Raw genomic sequence first — 23,213 nt, forward strand, 5'->3', positions numbered from 1 at the left:
ATTGTGCTGATAGTTTTCCTAATATTGAATCAGCTTTGTATTTCTGGTATAAATCCTGTCATAGTGTATGAACTTTGTTATATATTGCTATAATCTCCTTTCTTCCAGTTGGAGACAGTCTTCTACTCTGTCTGGGTCAATATGTTGGCAGCCACTGTCTGCTTCCTCCTTCTCCTCACCAGCTGCTCCTGCCAAATTTTCAGGAACACCATTCTCCACTTTTTCTCTGAAGTCTGTCAGAAGGCATTTCTCTGCTCCTCCTGTTACAAAACTCCACATACAATATGATCTCAAAACATTCACCGTTTCAGCACAGTCCTCTGGAGCCAGGCTTATCAACTCAAGTCCTTGCACCAGCCATCCAACCCTCCCCCATGCCTCAGCTTGGTCTCCTCCCACAACCTCTGCTCCAGCCTCTCACCTCCAGGGTGCCAATGGGGTAGGGAGAGGGAAGGAGAGGTTATCTCCCAGAGCCCCTGCTCTGGGCTCCTGGGAAACCACTCCCATCTTTGCCACTTGCCTGTTCTCCTTCAGACCTCTGCGGCTCCACAGAACCATAGCCACCACAAGTACAAAGAGCAATCCAAAAACTGGGAAACATTCAGCCACCCCAGTACCCCAAAATGCCATACTTTCCTTTTAAAAAGCAGATCCTGTTCGTGAAGCCATTTGTTTCAACAATCCAGCTAGCAGCAGCTGTGAGGGTGTAAAGCCAACAACAATCAGCTCACAGAATGCTGCAAGCCCAGGTCCTTTTCATCTGCTTTACTAAGGAAAGCAACATTAAGGGGTTAACAATCTTACTTTATTCCAACATACAAATATCATTTACTTAGTTCAGGGGAAAACCAGCACCCTGAATTAGAGACCAAATACAATTTGTAGTTATCAACACCTGGGTCTTCAGCTGGGGAGCTCATTACAATGGCTGGCCCAGAGTCATGCACCAGTCCTGCTGTGGCTCAGAGCTTGGAGCAAGAACAATAACCTCTGCACTTATATGTCCTGTTCAGGGCCCTGCCCTCTCACAGGCTGGGTGTGGAGAAGTTCCCCACCCCCAATATCACATCAATGGCTCCCAATTGTCTCAGTGCTGAGAAATACAAAAACATCCCACTTTATCTGCCCCATTCAAACAAAGGCCAGAATCATTAAAGGTCAATAGCAAAAAGTCCCACCTTAATTACTGTTACATACATACACACATACACACACACACACATATGTCTAGGTGTGTGTATATTGCAAAAAACCTATTGCAAGATTCTGGTTTTTAATCCACTCTGCTATCCACTTCCATTTTACAGGTGAGTTCATCCCCTTCATATTCACAGTAAAGATTGCTGCGTATTTCTCTCCATTCTACTCCCAGCCCCACCATTTATTCTCACTGTCTTTTTAGCCTGTCCTCTCTCAAAAGAGTTTTGTTTCAGACCATTGTCCTGCTGCCCCAATCCACCATCCCTTTTATCAGTACTTTTCTCTGTCTCTCATCCTTTCCCCTTCCCATTTGCCTCCATGGTAAGATAGATTTTTATGCCCAACTGAGTATGTCTGTTATTCCCTCTTTGAACCAATTCCAATAAGATTAAGATTCAGGCATTCCTTGTTCCCCCCATATTTCCCTCATTGAAAAACTTCCTTTATTCCTCTTTTATGAGAGGTAATTTTCTCCATTCTATCTCTCCCTTTCTCTTCTTCCAGTTCATCCTTTTTTCTTGTCCCTTAATCTTATTTTTAAACCATCATGTCAGAGTCAACTTACACCTGTGCCTTCTGTCTATGTAGATGCTAACTTCCATAGCAATGGTAAAGTTCTTAGGAGTTACACACCATCTTCCCATATAGGAATATAAAAATTTAAATCTCATTGATTCCCTTGTGATGTCTCTTTGGTGTTTACCTTTTTATGCTTCTCTTGAGTCTAATATTTGAAAGTAAAATTTTCAATTTGGCTCTGGTATTTTCATTAGGAATGGCAAAGTCCTTTCTGAATTCTTCTAGGAATTCTTTTTGGGCTTGTTGTCTCTTTTCTTTTAAGCTTTGCCTGTAGCTGTTTAGACCTAGTTGTTTTCTGAGTTTGTGTCTTGATCTTCCCTGTCACCATAATAATTTTCTATGGTCAGGTTCTCTTTTTGTTGTTTGCTCATTTTTCCAGGATATTTCTTTTATTTTAACTTTATGATAAAATTTCGTTCTGCTTCCAGGGTGGAGGTGACACTCTCAAGCTTTAGACCTTTCTTCTGTTTTCAGAGCCAGCTCTGGGGTTTTATAGGTTTTTGTGCTTCCAAGGTGGTATGGTATAAGGAGAGGTATGATTACTGTTCTCCTGGTGTGTGCTCTGGTCTTTACCCAGATGGGGACTTTGTTCCCCTGTAGTCACCAGTCTCATACTCCTCCTCACCTTGGAACTGTGACCATATCACCTGATCTCCTGCAGCTGTAACTGCTAGACAGAAGGTTGAGAGTTCCCTAAGTTGCTGCATCTGCCAGTGCAGCAGTCACCAAGGAATGGCTTGTGCTGTCTGTGCTGTACTCCCAGGACCTACTACCACCCTTGTGAGATAGACCTTTCCAGTTGACATCCTAAGTTGTCTTGAAATTGATACCAGGATACCATACTTCCCCTGATTGACCATAAGCACTCTACCCTGGAACCACAGCCATGGCCCCTGCTCCTTTTGAGTCTATGACTGTGACTCAAAATTGTGAATGGGTGACGCAACAGGATCTAGTACCCAGAGCAATCAAAGGGTCTTCTGCAATCTCTTTCTCACTACTTGTCTAACCACCCCACTGTCTGTAGGCTGAGAACTCCTAAAGCTACTGCCAATACAGGTAGGGCCTGTGCTGCCTGTTCTGTGCTCCTAGGGCTTACCACCATCCTGGTAAGACAGACCTTTTCTGCCAAACTCCCAACTTACCTTGGGCTAGAAAAATTTTCAACTGATCTTTTTGTTAGTTCTGCCACTCCAGAATTTGATTCGAAGAATTATTTTAGAATTGTTTAGAGGGGAATTTAGGAGAGCCCAGCTGAGTGCTTCTCTACTCTGCCATCTTTACTTTGTCCAGATCAAAATTCCTTAGGTCTCATGATTTCTTAAAGGAGAAAGGACAATTCAGGTATCCTCAAAGAACTTACTGCTAATCATTCAGCAACATTTATTAAAAACCTACTATGTGCTAGACACTGTGCTAAATTCTGGGATACAAAGAAAGGTAAAACAAAAGTCTCTGTTCTGAGGGAGCATACAGTCTAAGGTGGGAGGGAGGAGACAATATGCATATGTATAAACAAGATATATTCAGTATCAATTGGAAATAATCAACAGAGGAAAGTTACTAGCCTTAAAGGGGAGATTGGGAAATGCCTCTTGTAGAAGCTACAATTTTATCTGGGAATGAAAGGACGTGTAAAAGTCCAGGAGATGGAGATGAGGAGGGCAGTAATTTCAGGCAAGAGATATAGGCAGTGAAAATGTCATCACTAATCTTGTGACACAGTTTCATTGTTGCTTGGAGTTTTGGTGTCTACACAGCAGATAATAGTACAAAACATCAAGTAATTCTGCCATGAACAGAAGCAACAAAAGGAACACCAGTTAATCAAACTCCCCGGAGTTTTATTGTGTTGGCACATAGAATTCTTTCCTGGCTTTCTTGTACTCATCATCTCTGTGATTCACTAAACTCCCTTTCAAACATATTTACTCATCCCTTATATATGTTGGCTCCCCAATTATGATATAAGCTCCTTGAGGTCATGAAACAATTTTTGTATGTATATCTCTACCCTACTGCTTATCATTTTTTAAGGACTTAGTGCTGGCTGAGAAACACGTTGGTCACAGCATCATAGGCCCATAAACAGGGATAGAAGGATCTCAGAGGCTAGCTGATATTACATCTTCAATTTATAGATGAAGAAGCTGAAGCCCATGGAATTTAAATGACTTGTCCAAAGTCATATGTCCAGGAGTAGGATTAGAACCCACATCCTCTGACTTCAGAGACATCACACTTTGCATTATTCCAAGTAAGTCTCAGATATTTCTGCTTTTCCTGGTTGGATAAAGGTGGTCTCAGAGAGAAAGAGAGTCCTTGGTAGGATTATTGGCAAGAGTTGCTCCATAGATGAGTTTTGCTACCTTCTTTTTTGTTTGTTTTAACAGCAACTTAATTTTTATCCATCACGTATCTATTGTCTATCAGTTCATCTTTAATGATAGCAGCAACAGGTAGCCATGTGTGATTTTTTCCCCTCACTTATAAGATATATTCATTTCCAGGTAAATACTCTGCTTTCTCCATCCAGGCTGTTCATCCAGCAGAACAGAGGAATTCCTATCTTCATATGACCTCATCTTTTTACTGTATTCCTTTGCTAAGCCATTTATTCCATTTCCATCTTTTGGGCTTTTCTCTTCCTCTAGCTATCACTCTTTCCTGCTTCTCTTCTGACTTCAGGAGAAAATAAAGGGCTTTCTCTGGATATTGTCAATATTACTGATCCCCCCATCTTTCTCTATAAATGTTTTCTGTTAGTATGCCAAGACATCATTGGGTCTTGCCCTCCCAGATTGATTCTTTTTGACTAGGTGAAAGGCTGTTCTTTGACTCATTCCTTGCCTAGCCTTAATCACTGAATGGGCATTGCCTTAGACAAACTGAGACGTGGTAAAGACCTTAGCTTAAAAAGCCAAGGTCTCCTACTGCATCTGGGGAGCACCTCCAGTTTTCCTGATCTATAATCTTGCCACTTGACCCAGATGACTCAGAAGAGAGTGAGTCCGACGACTTTGCACAGCCTTGCCTCACTTAAATCTAATTCACTTGCAAATAATGATGTCATCTTCCTGATGTCATGGTCCTCTTTGAGAACAAAGAACAAACAACAACAGCCCAATGACCTGTCACCTGATAGTATCCACATCATCATTTCTTGGTACAAGAGAAGCTGCTCTTCCTAAGATGGTTTATTTCCTCCCTTATTAAAAGCAGAGCCTTGTAGAGATTACATAGCTCTGAAAGGTCAACTGTTTTTCTTCTCTTTCTTCTCGGGATCACACTCTTCAACCCTCAAAGACCTCACAGAGATGAGAATTTATTTTTGTTTCTTTCCAATCTTTTTCTTATTTGTTTCCTCTGAAGCATTTCTTCCCTTTTTAAAAGAATGCTTATAATGGTAATGGGTGCGACTTTTTTACTGTGTTTCCTTTTGGAGCACTGAAGTAATCAAGTGCCTTTGATGAGTCTGGCCTTTGTTTCTTTGATTAAATCAGAAATCTTTGATGACCTACTTAAGAAACCAAGAAAGCCTAGTTGACATTGGTTTGAGTCACATAGTTGTGACACCTGAAGAAGCATCACATGGTTTTGAGTCACATGGTGTGTGCCTTTTGACCCTGAACAGGTTGTATAAACTCAGAGGTTAGTGTTTTGTTTGGCGTTCTCACTCACTGGAAGAGTGTTGTGTGATTTGACCAGATGAGACTCTGGGTAGTCGGTGGAGCCACCCAGCTTTGAAAACCCAGATGTTGGTGCCTCTCTCTCTGGTAACTAGTTAATTCTTTGGTCAGAGAGCTAGAGGCTTGTCTATTGACAACTGTATGTGTTTGCTCTGTTTATATTGTCTTTCTAATTTCTGTTTGTATTGCTCTGAAGTTCAGGGTGCTGGCTTTCCCCCCTGAACTAAGTGAATGACATATATATATGTATATATATATTTGATTAAAATGAGATTGTTAACCCCTTAAAGTCTCTTTCCTTAGAAAAGCAGATCAAAGAACCTATGCTGACGGCCCTTCCTGTGTGCTCATATTGTTGATCTTTCACCCGCACAACAGCTGCTAGCTACATTGTTGTTACAAAGCTTCACTTCTCTTGAGAACCTAGAGTAAAGATATGTTCTTCCTTTCCTTTTACTACTTTTTTTTTTTAGGATAGACACCAACTTGCCTTTTGTGCATTCAACATTGTTCTTTCCTACTTGCAGAATCACAAACATATCATACTCTGTAAGTCATTTTAAAATTCTCTTCACTTTCCAGGCTTTTGTCTTGAGAACCTTAAATCATTGTATAAAGATGAGGTTTTTTTATTTAAAAATAATAATTACAACTCTTCAGGACTTAGTAGGTAGGACTCCTGAGAAAGGCTTAATTTATTTAAAGTGTTTGCCTATTTGCTAAGCTGCCTTTAATTAGATATTTAGTACATTCCTATTATGTACTAAAGCAGATAGATGCAAATAAAAACAGTCTAAGAGCACAAATCCAATTATCTAATTAGGTCTACCCACTTAGGTTTCTTTGCTTCTGATTTCCAGATATTCTCTGTATTACCCTGGTCACTAGGCTTTCTTTCTTCACCTTGATGGGAAGGGAACAAAGTTTAATTTATTTAATAGGTGATAAATATAAAACGGAAGCACACAAAGTAGAAATATCTAATGATATAATTAGATAAAATCACTTTTATTTTATTTTGCTGGTATAGCATCCATCCTAGACCTATATCCTCAGCCTGAAAACTTACCAGTGTGTATATGTCTCAGATGGTGGCTGCTGCCTCAGGTTGTCAGGATAACCCTGTAGAAATTAACTCCCAACAATACATCTCACAATCTTTGACTAGTATGCTTCACATTCACAAACAGCCTGTAGACACAACTGAGTTTTGGCAGAGATGTTTACTAAAATGGCACAAGAAAAAAAAAAACATTAGCTCTAAAATATTCGTGTCATAAACCTGGGTCCACTCTGCCACAAATACACAAGGCCTCCATGGGAAGAGTGGGCTTAAACTTAGAGTACACTGAGAGTGTGGCACACATATAGGGTATATGTATGGCAAAGGCAACTCACAGCTCCTGGTAATACAGGGCTTTCAAGCCCTTTTCATAGAATTCTTACACACCTGCTTTTGTATGCAGCCTCTCTGCTGGATGCATTGCTCAGCTCGTACACCTAGAGTCTGTACCTCTTCATAGTCCAACTTCCTTTGAAGTGTTCAAAGGCCATGTTCCTTGGGTTAATCTTCTCTCTTGAGTGATTGACTCTCTGTATTCATGTGTCTCTGCTCCTGTTCTATGCTAGGCTTGACTCAGGTCAGTCCCTGGTAATTTAGGTTTGATACTGGAACAAAATGAGATAATCTATGTCATTTAACCATTAACAAAAAGAGTTAGCTATAGCAATAGAAGCATATTTAATATGCTTAGGCATTGAAGACAATTCTAGTTATTCAGCTGAGTGAAGATCCTCTCCCTGAATTACCCATTGTCATCCACCTGCCATGTATTAGAGTACCCCTGGTGCTCTTTCTGGTAGCATTGTATGAGGAATGTGACATTAACAGTTTTAATCCTTCATCTCCTGAACCAACCAAGTCTCAAGAAAAGTTTGAATACCCTAAAAACAAAATCCAGCCTAAATGAATGCACAGGAGAGGTTAGGATATTGCTCCTAGCACAGGTCACCATTGTATGCAGTGCCTCTTACGAGGGGATCTCCTTTAAACTACGTAACTCATGGGTTGGAGGAGGAGCAAAGAACAAGAGAAAAATTCCTTCCACCAGTTTGCTACCTCTCCCAGTCTCAGATTCAGAAATTTATCCAGGGTTTAACTATTTGCAATCCTTAGGAGTGTGACTAATTTTCTCTGGTAATCGTACAGTTCCCATTTTGATTCAGTCAGAGAAATGGGGCTTAATAAAGATATCAGGGCATAGGGCCATATTTATAGTTAAACAACTCATTAACATCTTGTGATTATTCTTGTAACTTTCAATGACTAGCAAATGAGCTATAGAGGTGTAATGGTAATCAGGGCAGGATTTTTTGCTCTTCTTCTCTTTTGGGATGCTAAGGCTATCAAGTGCCTTTAATGAGTCTGCCTTTGTTTGAATGGGGCAGGCAAAGTGGGATCTTTTTTTCCTGGAGTGTTTCTCAGCCTTAAGACAATCAAGAGACATTGATTTGCATATGACAGGGTGCTAGAGATTGGGGAACTTTCCCACACCCTGAATGGTGAGCCTCGAGCCTCCAGCACCCTGAATACCATATATGTGCTGGAAGGTTAGCGTTTGACTTTTGGGGGCACACTCATTGAAAGAGTGATGAGACTCTGGGCAAGCCATTGAAACAGTCCCCCTTCTTCGATAACCCAGATGTTGGCATTTCTCTGGTAACTGTATTGCTATGGATAGACTGGTTTGTGTTATTTGCTCTGTTTATAATGTACACTTGTAATTTTTGTTTGTATTTGCTCTGAAGTTCAGGGAGCTGATCTTTTCCCCCTGAACTAAGTGAATGATAAATGTGCGTCTAATTAAGCTGAGATTGTTAACCCCTTAAAGTTGCTTTCCTTAGAAAAGCAGATCAAAGATTGGCAGCCCTTCTGTGTGCTAATGTTATTGGTCTTACACAAACACAGCAGCTGCTAGCAACATTGTTGTTGCAGGAGGGGAAAGAGAATCACAATCCTCTTCTTTACAATAGCATCTGCTGATCTCTCCTTGGACTTCTCTTGCCATTAGGCCATATAATCTCTGTGGTGGGGATTCATTTATTTAAAAGGCAGACACAGAAGAATTAAGAAGCCTCTTGATGAAGGTGAAAGAGGAGAGTGTAAAAGCTGGCTTGAAGCTTAAAATAAAACAAACAAACAAACAAAAACTAAGATCTTGGTAACTTGTCCCATTACTTCCTGGCAAACAGAGGTAGAAGAAATGGAAGCAGCGTCAGATTTTATATTCTTGGGCTCAAAGGTCACTGCAAATGTTGGCTGCAGCCATGAGGTTAAAAGACACTTAGCTCCTTGGAAGGAAAAATATGGCAAATTTCGACAACATACTAAAAAGCAGAGACATTACCTTGTCAACTAAGTTCTGTATAGTCAAAGCTATGGTTTTTCCAGTAGCAATGTATGACTATGAGAGCTGGAATATAAGGAAAGCTGAGCACCACGCAATCAACACTTTTCAATTGTGGTGCTGGAGAAGATTTGAGAGTCCCTTGGACAGCAATGTTATCAACTCACTCAACAGTTAAAGACATTCTTTCATACTATTTACTGGAAGATCAGAAACTGAAACTGAAGTCTCACAATAAGAAGATAAGATACATTGGAAAAGACCCTGATGTTAGGAAAGATTGAAGCCAAAAGGAAAAGGGGATGACAGCGGATGAAATAGGTAGATGGTGTCATGGAAGCGATGAACATGAACTTGGACAGACTTTGGGAGATAATGGAGGACAAAAGGGCCATTAGGGTCCATGGGCCATGAAGAGTCAGACATTACTGAACAACAAGAAGAATTCAGTTGACTCCAGATCTAGTATTCATTTGTAAAACGGGGTTAATGACAGCACCTACCTCCCATGGTAGTTGTAATGATCAAATGAGATAGTAATTGTAAAGCGCTTAGTATGGTGCCTGACACATAGTAGGTACTATGTGAGTATCATTGTTGCTATTAGTCTACTCTGTCATAATGTTTCTCATGAGCAACTAAGACAAAACCCTATTAGCTCTATTTATCTTTTTTTCATGACCTTGTAGCATGTCTGTCTGTCTGTCTATCTATCTATCTATCTATCTATCTATCTATCTATCTATCTCCCTCTTCTTCCTGGGTCATTGGTCTCCTGGCTTCTGATCTTTTCTTTATTACCATGAGTGATAAAAAGATCAGCTAGAAACCTTGAGTGAACAGATTGGATTAGACAGTATGTTTTCCTGAAAGGTCTTTCTCTGACAGTCTAATTTTGCTATTCAGAAACACTCCCTGACAATGTTAATTTCATGTTTCTGTTTTCTGTAGCTTCACCCATACTTGTCAGTCAGCATATTACAACTTCAAATGCATTGTTATCTGGGAGCCCAGACATAAACACTCTACTTTTGTCTGATATTTTTGTATCATACAACAAGATCGTGGAATCATTGTCCAACGATGAACAACCAGCATACACAAAACACTATATTGACCAAAGTTATTTGTCAATGATATGGAAAATACCCTGAATCTGTTCAGAATCTGCTTTAAAGGATTTTGTGTAAATGGTAACACTCTGTCGCCCAAATATTCCTTTTAGCAAGTGGTTTACTGATCATTTTGAATCCTCACAATATTATGAGGCTTCTTAATGGATGGATGAATGAATGAATGGATTAGTATGGAGAATTCTCTCTTTTGTTCATGTAAGATATACAGATGAATAGTTAGGTCATTGAGATCTAACCATCTAAATATGTCTTTTCAGAAGCATAGTGGGTAGAACAGAGATGGGGAAGTTGGTTGCAATGCGGTATGGAATTTTCACAGTACTTTCTATGATCTTAGGCTGCTATCTGTCACAAAATATCATATTTTTTGAAAGCTAGCTTCACTCCCAGGGATACAATATTGTTGTGAATCAAAGCACAAAAGGCTCAGAGGAATCAATATTTGAGGTAACAGAAAGGGAAACGAAATTTTTTTTTTTTTTACCAACAATGACTTTAAGCATAAGAAGTGGTTAAAAATATGTGAATTCTTTGGTTGTTCCCAAACAATGTGCTTCTATTTAATTTCCAGTTCTTTGCTATTATAAAAAGTTATGTTATAAATATTTTGGTATATATGGGACTCCCTCTCTTTTTTTTTTTAAGTAATTGGCTTCCTTGAGATATATGCTTAGCAGTAGAACCTCTGTATTAAAGGATATGGATAATTTAGTTTTTTCTTTGATGTTGCTTTCCAGAATAGTTGGGACAATCCACATCTCCATTAACAAAGCACCAATGGTACCCATTTTCCTACCACTTCTCTGAATTTGAATATTATCATATCTTGTCATATTTGCAACTTTTATAGTCATGAAGTAAAGCCTCAATGTTTTAATTTGCATTTCTATTGTTATCAGAAATTATATGAACTGCCATAAAGTGAAATAAGCAGAACCAAACCAACATGCATGAATACAACGGTGTAATTGGAAATAGCAGCAACAACACGACTAATTCTAAATGCTACAAAATTCTGTTGAGCAAGCTTGGTCTCAATGGCAGACTTTTTTTTGTATGTTGGTTAATGTTTCTGAGCTTTTGTTACTCCTCTTTTTATCCTTTGTTATCAGGGATGAAACTTGGAGGTAGGGGGAGTCCAGTTAGATGATACATTGGGAAATGAGGGCTACTTTGGGAAATACAGATGACATAAGAACAAAAGATAATCTAGAAAAATTGCATTTAAACAAAATACATCATAAAGGGTATACATGACAAAACACGGAGGTGAATTAATTATGTATGGTAATTTTGTATATAATTATTTGCATATTTTCTTCCTCATTAGGTTGTGAGCTTCTTGAGGACACTATTTTTGTCTTTCTTTTGTATTTCCAGTGTTTAGCATAGTGCTTGGCACATAGTAGATGTTTAATAAATGCTTGTAGACATGTTTTGACCTAGTGCCTTTGACAGAAATAGAAGACTGAGATAGAAAGTTTACCCAAGGTTTTAGGAAAGACATAGTTGATCTCCCTACCTCAAATATCTCTCTATTCCCAATTCATCCTCTGCTCAGCTGCCAGTGATTTTCCTAAAGCGCGTCTGACTATGTCCCCTGCTTACTCAATAAACTCCAGTGCCTCCCTATTATCTCCAGGATTAAATATAAAATTCTTTGTTTGGTATCTAAAATCCTTTACAACTTCTCGCCTTCTTACCCTTCCAGTCTTCTTCCACTTTACTTCCCTTCATGTACTCTAGAAACAAGTGATATTGACCTTCTTGCTATATCTTGGACATGATACTGCATCTCCTTCTGGATATATTTTGGATGTTGGCTTCACCATTCCTCTAGTAAATTCACCATTGGGAAATATCACCTTGCAAGATCCAATTAACCTTAGTATTCACACTTCATCAGTATACCCTTTGACCTTCTAATTTGACAGGTAGAGCCATGAACTCTTCAATCTCAACTTAAGGAGTGGGGAGGGCAGACAACTCCTTATTTTCCACCTACTTGCACTTATTTTGGACTTTTCTGGTAGCTCTTTGGCTTCTTCATCATATCCCCATAGCTGGTACCCTTCCTTCCCTATCACATTTCATCTCTCTGTTGTGTGTTGTTTTTCCCCATTGATTAGATTATACACTCCTTGAGGGCATGGGCTGTCTTTATTTTGCATAATTTTTATCACCAGAACTTAATACAGTGCCTGTCACACAGTAGTGCTTAATATAGTTATCCTTTCCACATTGTGGGGGTCAGGGGTACAGTCCCCCCACAATCTGGAAAATCTGCATGAAATATTTTGGCCCTCCTTTGATACCAAAGAAGTAGTCTGAATTATTATGGTATTAAAAGATAAAATGTGTTGATGTTATACAATACTACACACACATTTAATGCATTTCTGAATTTCTAATCTTTTTCTGTGTTGTCTGCTGGCCTTTGTGTGTCATCTGTGGCTTCCCGCAAATTCTCCCCAAATTCCCATTTAGTTTCTTATGCCAATCCATGATATATTGAAACCACAATGTGGAATGTCATGATGTGGAAGAGATAACAAGAGGTAACTGCAAATGTTATTTGACTGTGCCTGGCTCAGTGCCTTTTAACTGGCTGCTTTCCTCCTTCATCCTCCAATACATATACTCCATGCCCAGAATGCCATCCCTCCTAATCTTCAACTTCTAGATTTGCTGGCTTCCTTTAAGACTAGTTTAAATTTCACCCTCAGCAAGAGTTCCCCCACCTATCTTTCTTCTAAGGTTACCTTCCATTTACACTGAATGGGAGAGAAGTGAAGACAAAAAATTTGCAAGGTTTTTCTTCACTAGGAGTCAGGTAGAGAAAATATAGAGAAATATGGGATAATAGCTTGAGGAGATGATAGGATCTAGTGAAGATTTTTGACAGACGGGGAGACTTTGGAATGTTGAAAAGCAGTAGTAAAGGAACCAGTAGGTGCAGAGAGATTAAAGATTTTAAAGATGGGATCCTTGAGGGTGTAATCTGCTGGAGAAAAGGAGAGGGGACTAATAAATCCTTGTTGGTTGGTTAATGGAATTAGTGCAGAGAATGGGAGAAAGTATGACTGAGAGTCAGTTTAGTTTGTGTGATATAGTCTTGGAGTTTAGATCCCTGCAGGTTTGTATAAAAATATAGAATAAGAGCCATGATTCTGTGTGTAGGATAAAGGACAAAATGGAAGCAGAAAGTTGAGTGAGAGGAATCCAGTGTTTACATTGAATTTTAAAGATGTTTACAATGACTTAATACGAGTGAGAATATGTTGACTGTGGAGCATTTTGGGTCTTAGTGGCACACCCTTCTAAGCACTACCACCATCATTCAGGTATTCATGATGAGGAAGTCCAACGAGATATGAATGGCACATTTCTGACCTCTTAATAGTCTTTACATGAGGAGCAATGTATTGTGGATAAACAGTGGCCTAAAACCCAGAAATTGAGAGACAATACCATGCTTGGTGAGAAGTCTCTAAAACTCCTTATGCCTGAGTAGCTAAACTGTGGGAGTCAGGAACTGCTGCATAGTGAAGTGAGCAGAAACAGAACAATTTATACTATGCCAACAATATTGTTAAAAGTGAACAATTTGGGGGTGGAGCCAAGATGGGGCGGGTAAGCAGGGACTAGAGTGAGCTCTGTACCGAGTCCCTCCAAAAACCTATAAAAAATGGCTCTGAACCAATTCTAGAATGGCAGAACCCACAGAACAGCAGAGGGAAGCAGGGCTCCAGCCCAGGACAGCCTGGATGGTCTCTGGGTGAGGTCTATTCCACACGGAGCTGGGAGCTGGGAGCTGGGAGCTGGGAACGGAGTGAAGCAGAGCCCAGCCTGAGCAACGTAGAACAACCAAACTTGGAGTCGGGCAGATGGGGCCCCTAGCGCCCTGAATATGTGAGCTGCGGCAGTTACCAGACCCCTTGACCCACAAACACCAAAGACTGCGGAGAAGGTTAGTGGGAAAAGCTGTGAGAGTGGAAGGAGTTCGTGGTTCGGCTTCCAGCCCCAGGGGCAGCGGAAGTGGGGCAGCTACAGCTGTTGTTATTTCCGGCTCCAGGCCCACCTGGTGGGAGGAATTAAGTGGCGGATCAGAACAGGAGTGCACGGCCTGCTGAAGATCTGAGCCCAGTCCGGGTTGGGGGTTGGGGAAGGAGCAGTGCTGGTGTGGCAGAGCTGGCACCTCCCCCCCAAATGTGGAACATAGAACTCGTTAGTCTACAAGCAGTCATACCCCACTGAAAAACTCAAGGGTCAAGTTAGTTGGTTGGGAATATGGCCAGGCAGTGAAAGCACACCTAGATTCTGTCTCAGACTTTGGATTCTTTCTTTGGTGACAAAGAAGACCAAAACATACAGCCTAAAGAAGACAACAAAGTCATAGAGCCTACAACAAAAGCCTCCAAGAAAAACACTAACTGGCCCCAGGCCATAGAAGAACTCAAAAAGGAGTTGGAAAAGCAAGTTAGAGAAGTAGAGGAAAAATTGGGAAGAGAAATGAGAAGGATGCGAGAAAACCATGAAAAACAAGTCAATGACTTGCTAAAGGAGACCCAAAAAAATACTGAAAAATACACTGAAGAAAACAACACCTTAAAAAACAGACTAACTCAAATGGCAAAAGAGCTCCAAAAAGCCAATGAGGAGAAGAATGCCTTGAAAGGCAGAATTAGCCAAATGGAAAAGGAGGTCCAAAAGACTACTGAAGAAAATACTACTTTAAAAATTAGATTGGAGCAAGTGGAAGCTAGTGACTTTATGAGAAATCAGGATATTATAAAACAGAACCAAAGGAATGAAAAAATGGAAGACAATGTGAAATATCTCCTTGGAAAAACCACTGACCTGGAAAATAGATCCAGGAGAGATAATTTAAAAATAATTGGACTACCTGAAAGCCATGATCAAAAAAAGAGCCTAGATATCATCTTTCAAGAAATTATCAAGGAGAACTGCCCTGATATTCTAGAGCCACAGGGAAAAATAGAAATTGAAAGAATCCATTGATCGCCTCCTCAAATAGATCCCAAAAAGAAATCTCCTAGGAATATTGTCGCCAAATTCCAGAGCTCCCAGATTAAGGAGAAAATACTGCAAGCAGCCAGAAAGAAACAATTTGAGTATTGTGGAAACCCAATCAGAATAACCCAAGATCTGGCAGCTTCTACATTAAGAGATCGAAGGGCTTGGAATGCGATATTCCGGAGGTCAATGGAGCTAGGATTAAAACCTAGAATCACCTACCCAGCAAAACTGAGTATCATGTTCCAAGGCAAAATATGGATTTTCAATAAAATAGAGGACCTTCAAGCTTTCTCAGTGAAAAGACCAGAACTGAATAGAAAATTTGACTTTCAAACACAAGAATCAAGAGAAGCATGAAAAGGTAATCAAGAAATGGAAATTGCAAGGGACTTACTAAAGTTGAACTGTTTTGTTGACATTCCTGCATGGAAAGATGATGTGTATGATTCATGAGACCTCAGTATTAGGATAGTTGAAGGGAATATGCATATATATATGTTTATGTATATATATAGGTGAATGTGTATGTATGTATATATCTATGTGTATATATATGTATGTGTATGTATGTATATATATGTGTTTATATGTGTATGTGTGTGTGTGTATGTATATATATATATATATATATATATATATATGTAAAAGAGAGAGAGCAGACACAGGGTGAGTTGAAGATGAAGGGAAGATATCTAAAAGAAATAAAATGAAATTAAGGGATGAGAGAGCAACATACTGAGAGAGGGAGATAGGGAGAGATAGAATGGGGTGGATTATCTCGCATAAAGGTGGCAAGAGGAAGCAGTTCTGTGGGAGGAGGGGAGAGGGCAGGTGAGGGGGGAATGAGTGAACCTTGCTGTCATCGGATTTGGCCTGAGGAGGGAATACCATACATACTCAGTTGGGTGTCTTACCCCACAGGAAAGAAGAGGGAGGAAGATAAAAAAAAATAAAAGGGGGGGGTGATGATGGAGGGGAGGGCAGATGGGGGTGGAAGTAATCAAAACAAACACTTTGGAAGGGGGACAGGGTCAAGGGAGAAAATTCAATAAAGCGGGATGGGTTGGGAGGGAGCAAAATGTAGTTAGCCTTTCACAGCATGAGTATTGTGGAAGGGTTATACATAATGATACATGTGTGGCCTAGGTTGAATTGCTCGACCTCTTGGGGAGGGTGGGTGAGAAGGGAAGAGGGGAGAGAATTTGGAACTCAAAGTTTTAAAAACAGATGTTCAAAAACAAAAAAAAAGTTTTTGCATGCAACTAAAAAATAAGATACACAGGCAATGGGGCGTAGAAATTTATCTTGCCCTACAAGAAAGGAAGGGAAAAGGGGATGAGAGGGGAGGGAGGTGATAGAGGGGAGGGCTGACTGGGGAACAGGGCAACCAGAATATATGCCATCTTGGAGTGGGGGGGAGGGTGGAAATGGGGAGAAAATTTGTAATTCAAACTGCTGTGAAAATCAATGCTGAAAACCAAATATGTTAAATAAATAAATTTAAATGAGTGATAAAAAAATGAACAATTTGAAAAACTTAAGAATTCTGATGAATGCAGTGACTAACTACGATTCCAGACTAATGGAGAAGAAGCACATTACTCACTTCCTGACACAAAATTGATGGGAATAAATATGCAGAATGAGCCATACATTCTTTTAGCCATGGTCAATGAAAATTTTGTTTTATTCGATTTTGCTTAGTTGTTATCATATTTTTCTTTTCTTTTTCCAGTGACAGGGGAAGGGAGAGAAAACGAATACATGTTAATTGAAAAGAAAGAGTTAAAATAAGTCAAATCTTCCTGAGTATCTTTTCCTTTCTATTACTGTGTTTTGTTATACTTGGGAGTGTTTGGCAATGGGGCTTTGGTGGAGTGGAGGAACAGCAGGGGACTTTTTTTTTTACTAGTTCATGCTGCCTAGTCTGAGGTCTGGGCATACACTGCAATGTTCTGTAATGAGATGATGTCACAAGATCAACAATGTTGCTTCTCCAATTCATGCCTTCTGAGATAATTCCCTCATTTCTTCCACCTCAAGAAGTATATGAAAAAGTCCAGTTTTCAGGTGGGGAGGCATGGTTTAAATGTATAAATTCTTGCTTCATCAATTGCAAAATGAAATGATGGAACAAAAGGATCTTTAAGGTTTCTTCTAGTTCTAAGATTCTAGGACTCTCTTGTAGATTTCATATATCTTTTCTTCCTTGTTTCCTTTTACTGTCCTTTGAAATTACTTGTGAAAATATTTTTCTTCCTTGGCCACATTGTAAATTGAGTTTATTGTTCCCTGTGCTATTGTTTAATGTTTAACGCTAATAAAAATACTACTTAGCATTTACACAAAGCTTCATATTTTTAAAGTACTTTACAGGGGCTATATTATTCAAGCCTTTTTTTTAATGAGAGCATTTGGGGAAGCAATTTGTATGAAATATTCAAGAGATGCTATGAATGCAAAACTAAAGTTCTGTGATAATTTTGAACTTGGGAAAGGTTTATCTAGCAACCACAAACTAAAAAAGAAGCACGGCTACTTTGAGGTCACTTGGAAACAAAGATGAGAAGTAATATAAAACCCACTAGAATGCTCACACTTTTGGCACATCAGAGAACATCTGTTAAAAAGTGACACTTTGTTCTATTGTTTCCTGAATCATTTGGGGATTTCTTTGATAATAAAGGTTTCATTTATTAGTTTGTGAGCTTTTCTCAAAAATTAACAATCAGCTGGGGATATTGTTTGCATTTAAGACAAAAAAACCCTCTATGGCTTCATTTCAGAATTTATTTGTGTTTTACGTTAGGCCATTATTGGTGGATTTAAATAGGCTTTGTGAATTTTATCCTGTTGAATTAATCATTTCCAAATTTATCCAACTTTTATGGGGACTTAGTTTCTTCAAACAGGCCTTCAAGGAAGTACAATTGTTTGGTTATATCACCTAATGGAAAAACATAAAAAATCATAGTGAAGAAATGCAAGGGAATATTAAACTTCCTAGTATTGTTATATTTGGCTGGGTTTATATTGGTAAATTCACTGAATAATCCTATGGAATTAAGAAGCCAGTGTAACACCTAAATACCATTCTGCTCCACAATAGGAATGCTTGCAAGAGTGAGAAATTAGCATCTCCATCTCCACATGAGCTAAAATAGACTCACTAATCTTAAGTCAATAAATGAATCAATAATTAACCTACTCATGCTAGTCTGTTGGGTAAGGCAGGATACTCTTTGAGGAAAATATAGTGGCTTGGACTGGACATCAGGGGATCTGGGTCCTAGGTCTTGTTGTCAACTTGACTTTCTGTTTGACCCTTAGGTAAGACATTTAATCTCTCTGGACTTCTTCAATCCCTTTTTTCATTTTTCAAGTGATGATTCTAGAATCTAGATGTTCTCTAAGAGACTTTTCAATTAAAGAAGTACCTTTTTTTCAATTAATTAATATTCATTTTCTTCTCTTCCACTGAAAAAGAAAAGCAAAATCTTTGCAACGAATAAGTATTTTGAGCAAAAAAGAATGTATGCATTGTCCATTTCCAAAAATGTATCTCATTCTCTATTTTGAGTCTATTACTTCTGGCTCTTTAGAATCTTCTGATTTTTGGTGGGTCTGGTTTTCATGTCTTTTCTTTTTTGCTTCTGCCTCATAATATTTAGAACTGAAAGAGACACCCACCCCCCAAAAACCTCCCCATATAGTTTAATTCTCTCATTTGACAGGGAAGAAAAATGAAGAGGTACAGAGATGGAAAGGCTCTATTCAAGGCTCAATTCAGGTCTCACTCCATGAAACCATCCTTATTTCCTACCCCCTATTTCATTAGCATTTTCTTTGGCATTTTAAAAATTGTCAGTTGTCTAATACATTTCAGATCAATCTCTTCACTTGAGTCTCTATCACATTAACCTCCATTAGCTGACTGACACCACCATTAACATACCAAGTCCTTTCACTAACTTTTCAAAATACCCATTAACCCTTCAAGTTCCACTGTTAACATTACAAGTTCCTTAAAAAACATCTCAATTCTCTTTATTATCCCTCCTCTCCCCATATCCTCTGGCCAGCCAAATTCCCACTTTTAGGTCTTATATTACTGTCAACTTAAGCTAAGAGATAGATTACATAGACAAATAGATGGATGGATAAATAGATAGAGAGACAGGATGAGCATTTATTAAGTATTTAATATGAGCTAAGCACCATGCCAAGATTTGGGAATACAAATATCAGCCAACAAGATTGTCTCTGCCTGAAGTAGCTTATATCACAATTGGAAAAGACGTTGCACAAAAGGGACAGCATGACATGGAACAGTCCGGAAAAATATTTTGGAGGCCTGGACCCTGGGAAGATAGGACAGAAGCTAACTTTTCAGGACTGAAGGACCCAGGGGCACAGTCTAGGTTAAAAGTCATGGTCGAAGTAGAAGTTATATAGCAGGGAACTGTCCAGGAAAGGGACAGGACTACGTATTTCATTGGCATAGAGGAACACCCTTTTCCACCTTCTGAACAACTAATAGTCTTGTAAAGTTGCATGGGGCACTGAAAGATTAAATGACTATTTATCACAGGTGGGACTTGAACTGAGATCTTCCTGGCTCTCTATCCAATATGCCACAGTGCCTCCATTAACCATCTTTCCCTGCTAGCCTAAATTTCCTCACTAACCTTCCAAATATTTGAGGCCAGCCTCTTGCATCTCTTTCTTTTGACATAAAGTAAGGTTAACTTTTTCTTGAAATAGGAAAATTTAGGTCCTTCCCAGAATATGAGAAAAGTTTATGTTTCTTTGTTTTGCCTCTTGGATTTTTCCCTTGCCCCTTCCCATTTTTATTTTTGCTATTGTCTGAAAAAAAGTAGATGAGACTAATTACTTTTTCTCTCTGTCCCCAATGTCCTTCCCTATAAGGGGTTTAGATTAGATGAAGGAGAAGAGGGAATAAGCATTTGGATAATTCCTGCTGTGTGCCAGGCACTGTGCTAAGAGCTTTACAAATATTATCTCATGTGATTCTCACAACAACCTTGCGAGGCAGGTGCTATTGATATCCCCATTTTATAGTTGAGGAAACTGAGGCAAACAGGTGGTGACATACCTAAGGTCACAAGCTAGTGTCTGAGGTTTGAGTTCAGGTCTTCCTGACTCCAGGCCCAGTAGCTCTATCCACTGCACTACCTAGCTGCTAAGTTGTGGGGATTCTGAGGAACTCAGTGCTTGGGCAATAGTTCCACGTGCACCCATACATTCCCAGCTATTATTATTAATGGGGCTCTCCAAATCCCTAGCATTTAGGAATCTTAGATCCAATGTGGTGCATGGCTTTTTAATGCTGCGAGTAGAGGGATTGTAATGAAGGGTCTCGTTGACACATGTACCTGTGTATTTCTCCAACAATTTTTGCATCATTTCAATACTGTGAAGTGTCTCCAGTCACTTCTGGGACTTTTTATTTAAAGCCCAAGCTTTAATTGGTTATACTGAGGCTTAAATGCAACCAAAATAAAACTATCTGCAAACAGAAAACCATGAAGGGCCTTATCATAGATAGGAAATCCTTCTCCCATTTGAATGCTGAAAAGTTCCTGACACATGGTAAGGGTTTAATACTTTATCATTCATGCATTTAGTTAGGCCTAGTCATAAGTCTAAGCTTAGTGGTCAAGTATATGTTCCTTGTAGGGAGCATAATAGGCATGTTCCCTAGACCATGATAGGTTGTGGCATTTCCTGAAGGTAGACAGGGAGGAGTCTCTATCCTTCTGATACCAATAATAACATACTGGATGTCAGTAATTCTCGTTATTTGTGCCTACACATGCAAACTATCTAATCGATACTGAACACCCTGCAGAACTATTTTAGGTTAAAGGGATTTTCTGGTTTGAATTATGTAACTAATTAAGAACAAAGTGTAATTTTAGGCCAGAAGGTTTAGATATTTTTAAATAATATCTCCTTACTGGTAATCCATAGTCTGGTACCTGTGGAAATCTCAACTGCATACTAAATTTAGACTTTGTTACTAGGCACCTGCTTCTCTAGATTTCCAAAGCTCTTTGGCCTCTAGTTGCTTCTAGTTGTTTCCTAAGAGTTTTTGGTTCAGTGGAGGCCCTTATCAGTGTTTTGCAACTTTTTCAGGCAGATTGCATTCACCTTCTTCTCCTGACCAGGGAGCAAGTGGGGTAAATTTTGCGGGAAAATGGGGATAGGGGTTTGATATGGAAAAGAATCCTTATTTTTCCATTAGATTCTTACCAGGATAAAAGAAAACTGGGTTTTCCCAAATAGATAAAATGACTACTGAGTTTTCTACAGATGGCTTTTTAAAGACTAAATATAGACATACATGTATGAAACAAATTATATTAAACTAATAAATTTTTCAGTTTTTGCCAATAGTTATATTATTAATTATATTAATCATAAACTATTTATAAAGCACTTTATTAAATTCAAATTATATGTGAAATAATTATTTTTATATAGAATTCAATTAAAATGTATATTGATGAATTAAAAACAATTATACCTCAGTATTAGTTGACTAAGGAAAATTCTGGACATTATTCTCCTACTAAAGTTGGTTTGTGACTATTAGCTAAATGGACATAAAGCTACGCCCCATATTACTAGTTGATAGCTGACCGCTTTGAGGTATTACTGCCAATTGTCTGTCTCTATCTCTGTCTCTCTGTCTCCACATACACACATACACACACACACATACACATACATGTATGTACTTATATGTATGTGTATGTGTGTATATGATTTGCAAGACTGCGTGCATGTGGATGTATTGATTCAAATGAATTTTTCAAACACTGGTGAGAGGGCAAGGCAGGAAGGCAGGCCATCATGAAGATAGGCAGGAAAGCAGGAAGGAATTAAATGAGGGAGAAAGGAAGTGAGAGAGGAATGAAGGAAGAAAGGAAGCAGGCAGGAAGGATGGGAACAAGGAAAGAGGGGAGGAAGGATGGTAGAAGGAAAGGAGGAAAAGGCATATGACTACTTTGGTGAACGGGATATATTCTGTTTTACAGACAAAGCTCTTATAACCAGTGACTTTAAGAGGCTAGAGAAGAGAAAACATATGCAAATGATTCCTAAGTTGAAAAAGGAACAGTATAGTAATCATGTTAATGGAATCAAAACAACCAAATACGTCAAGTACCTAACAAATAATTTAGTTCATTTCTCACCTCCCCCCCACCCAGTTCCATACAGGGCTTTTTCAAATGGATTTTCTCTTCTTTGATATTATCTTATTTTTTCCAGCTTATATTTCCAAAGCCATGATAAATAATTCTTTCTCTTTTTTTTCTTCTCACCTTCCAAATTTTCATAAATTTTTATTCTTTGCCAAATTATATCTTTAACTCCTTTAATCACCCTACTAAATCCACTAGGTTGATTTCTTTAATAATTTGGAATTTTCTTTTCTGAATTCTTTCCTGTTGCTTAAAACATTTGGCAATGCTGTGGCTGAAATTAGATGAAGTAATACCTCAGAAAGAAATCTCCATTGACAGCCACTGATTCCATACATTACAAAGTATATATAGTTTTCCTCCAATATAGATTTTTTTTTCTTCCTAGCTATTTTATTGCCATTATATAATTAGATTTCAATATAAATATATATTTTCCCCAAACCATATTGTTCCAATTGGTTTTGATATAAAGGTTCCAAAAACAAAACAAATAAAAAACAACTCATCCACACAGGCTCATTTACAAGATTTATTCTTCTGAGAAAAGTTTGATTATCTATTATTAACAAAAAAGAAATATAATTTGACTTTGACAGTGTCTTATTAATTGTATACATCTAGAATGGTTTTTGCCTTTCCATGTTGACTTTTGTTATACGTTATTTGACTTTTGTTATTATTTTGTTGCTCTTTTGGCCCTATTCTACTCAGTACTGCTTATATTATTTTGATTCTGCTCTCTTTATCACTCATTCCGAATGACATCTGTGCATATTTCCCTTATTTTTCATATTTTCCATTCCTTTAAAGTTATTCTATTATATTCTTACAACATAATTTGTTCTATTCCCTATTTGTTATTTGTATATTTTATTTTTCTCAATTAGTTGTTGATAACCATTTCTACTTGACAGGGTTCCTAGATGA

Source organism: Trichosurus vulpecula, chromosome 6 (genome assembly GCF_011100635.1).
Source record: "Trichosurus vulpecula isolate mTriVul1 chromosome 6, mTriVul1.pri, whole genome shotgun sequence".
NCBI lineage: Eukaryota > Metazoa > Chordata > Mammalia > Diprotodontia > Phalangeridae > Trichosurus > Trichosurus vulpecula.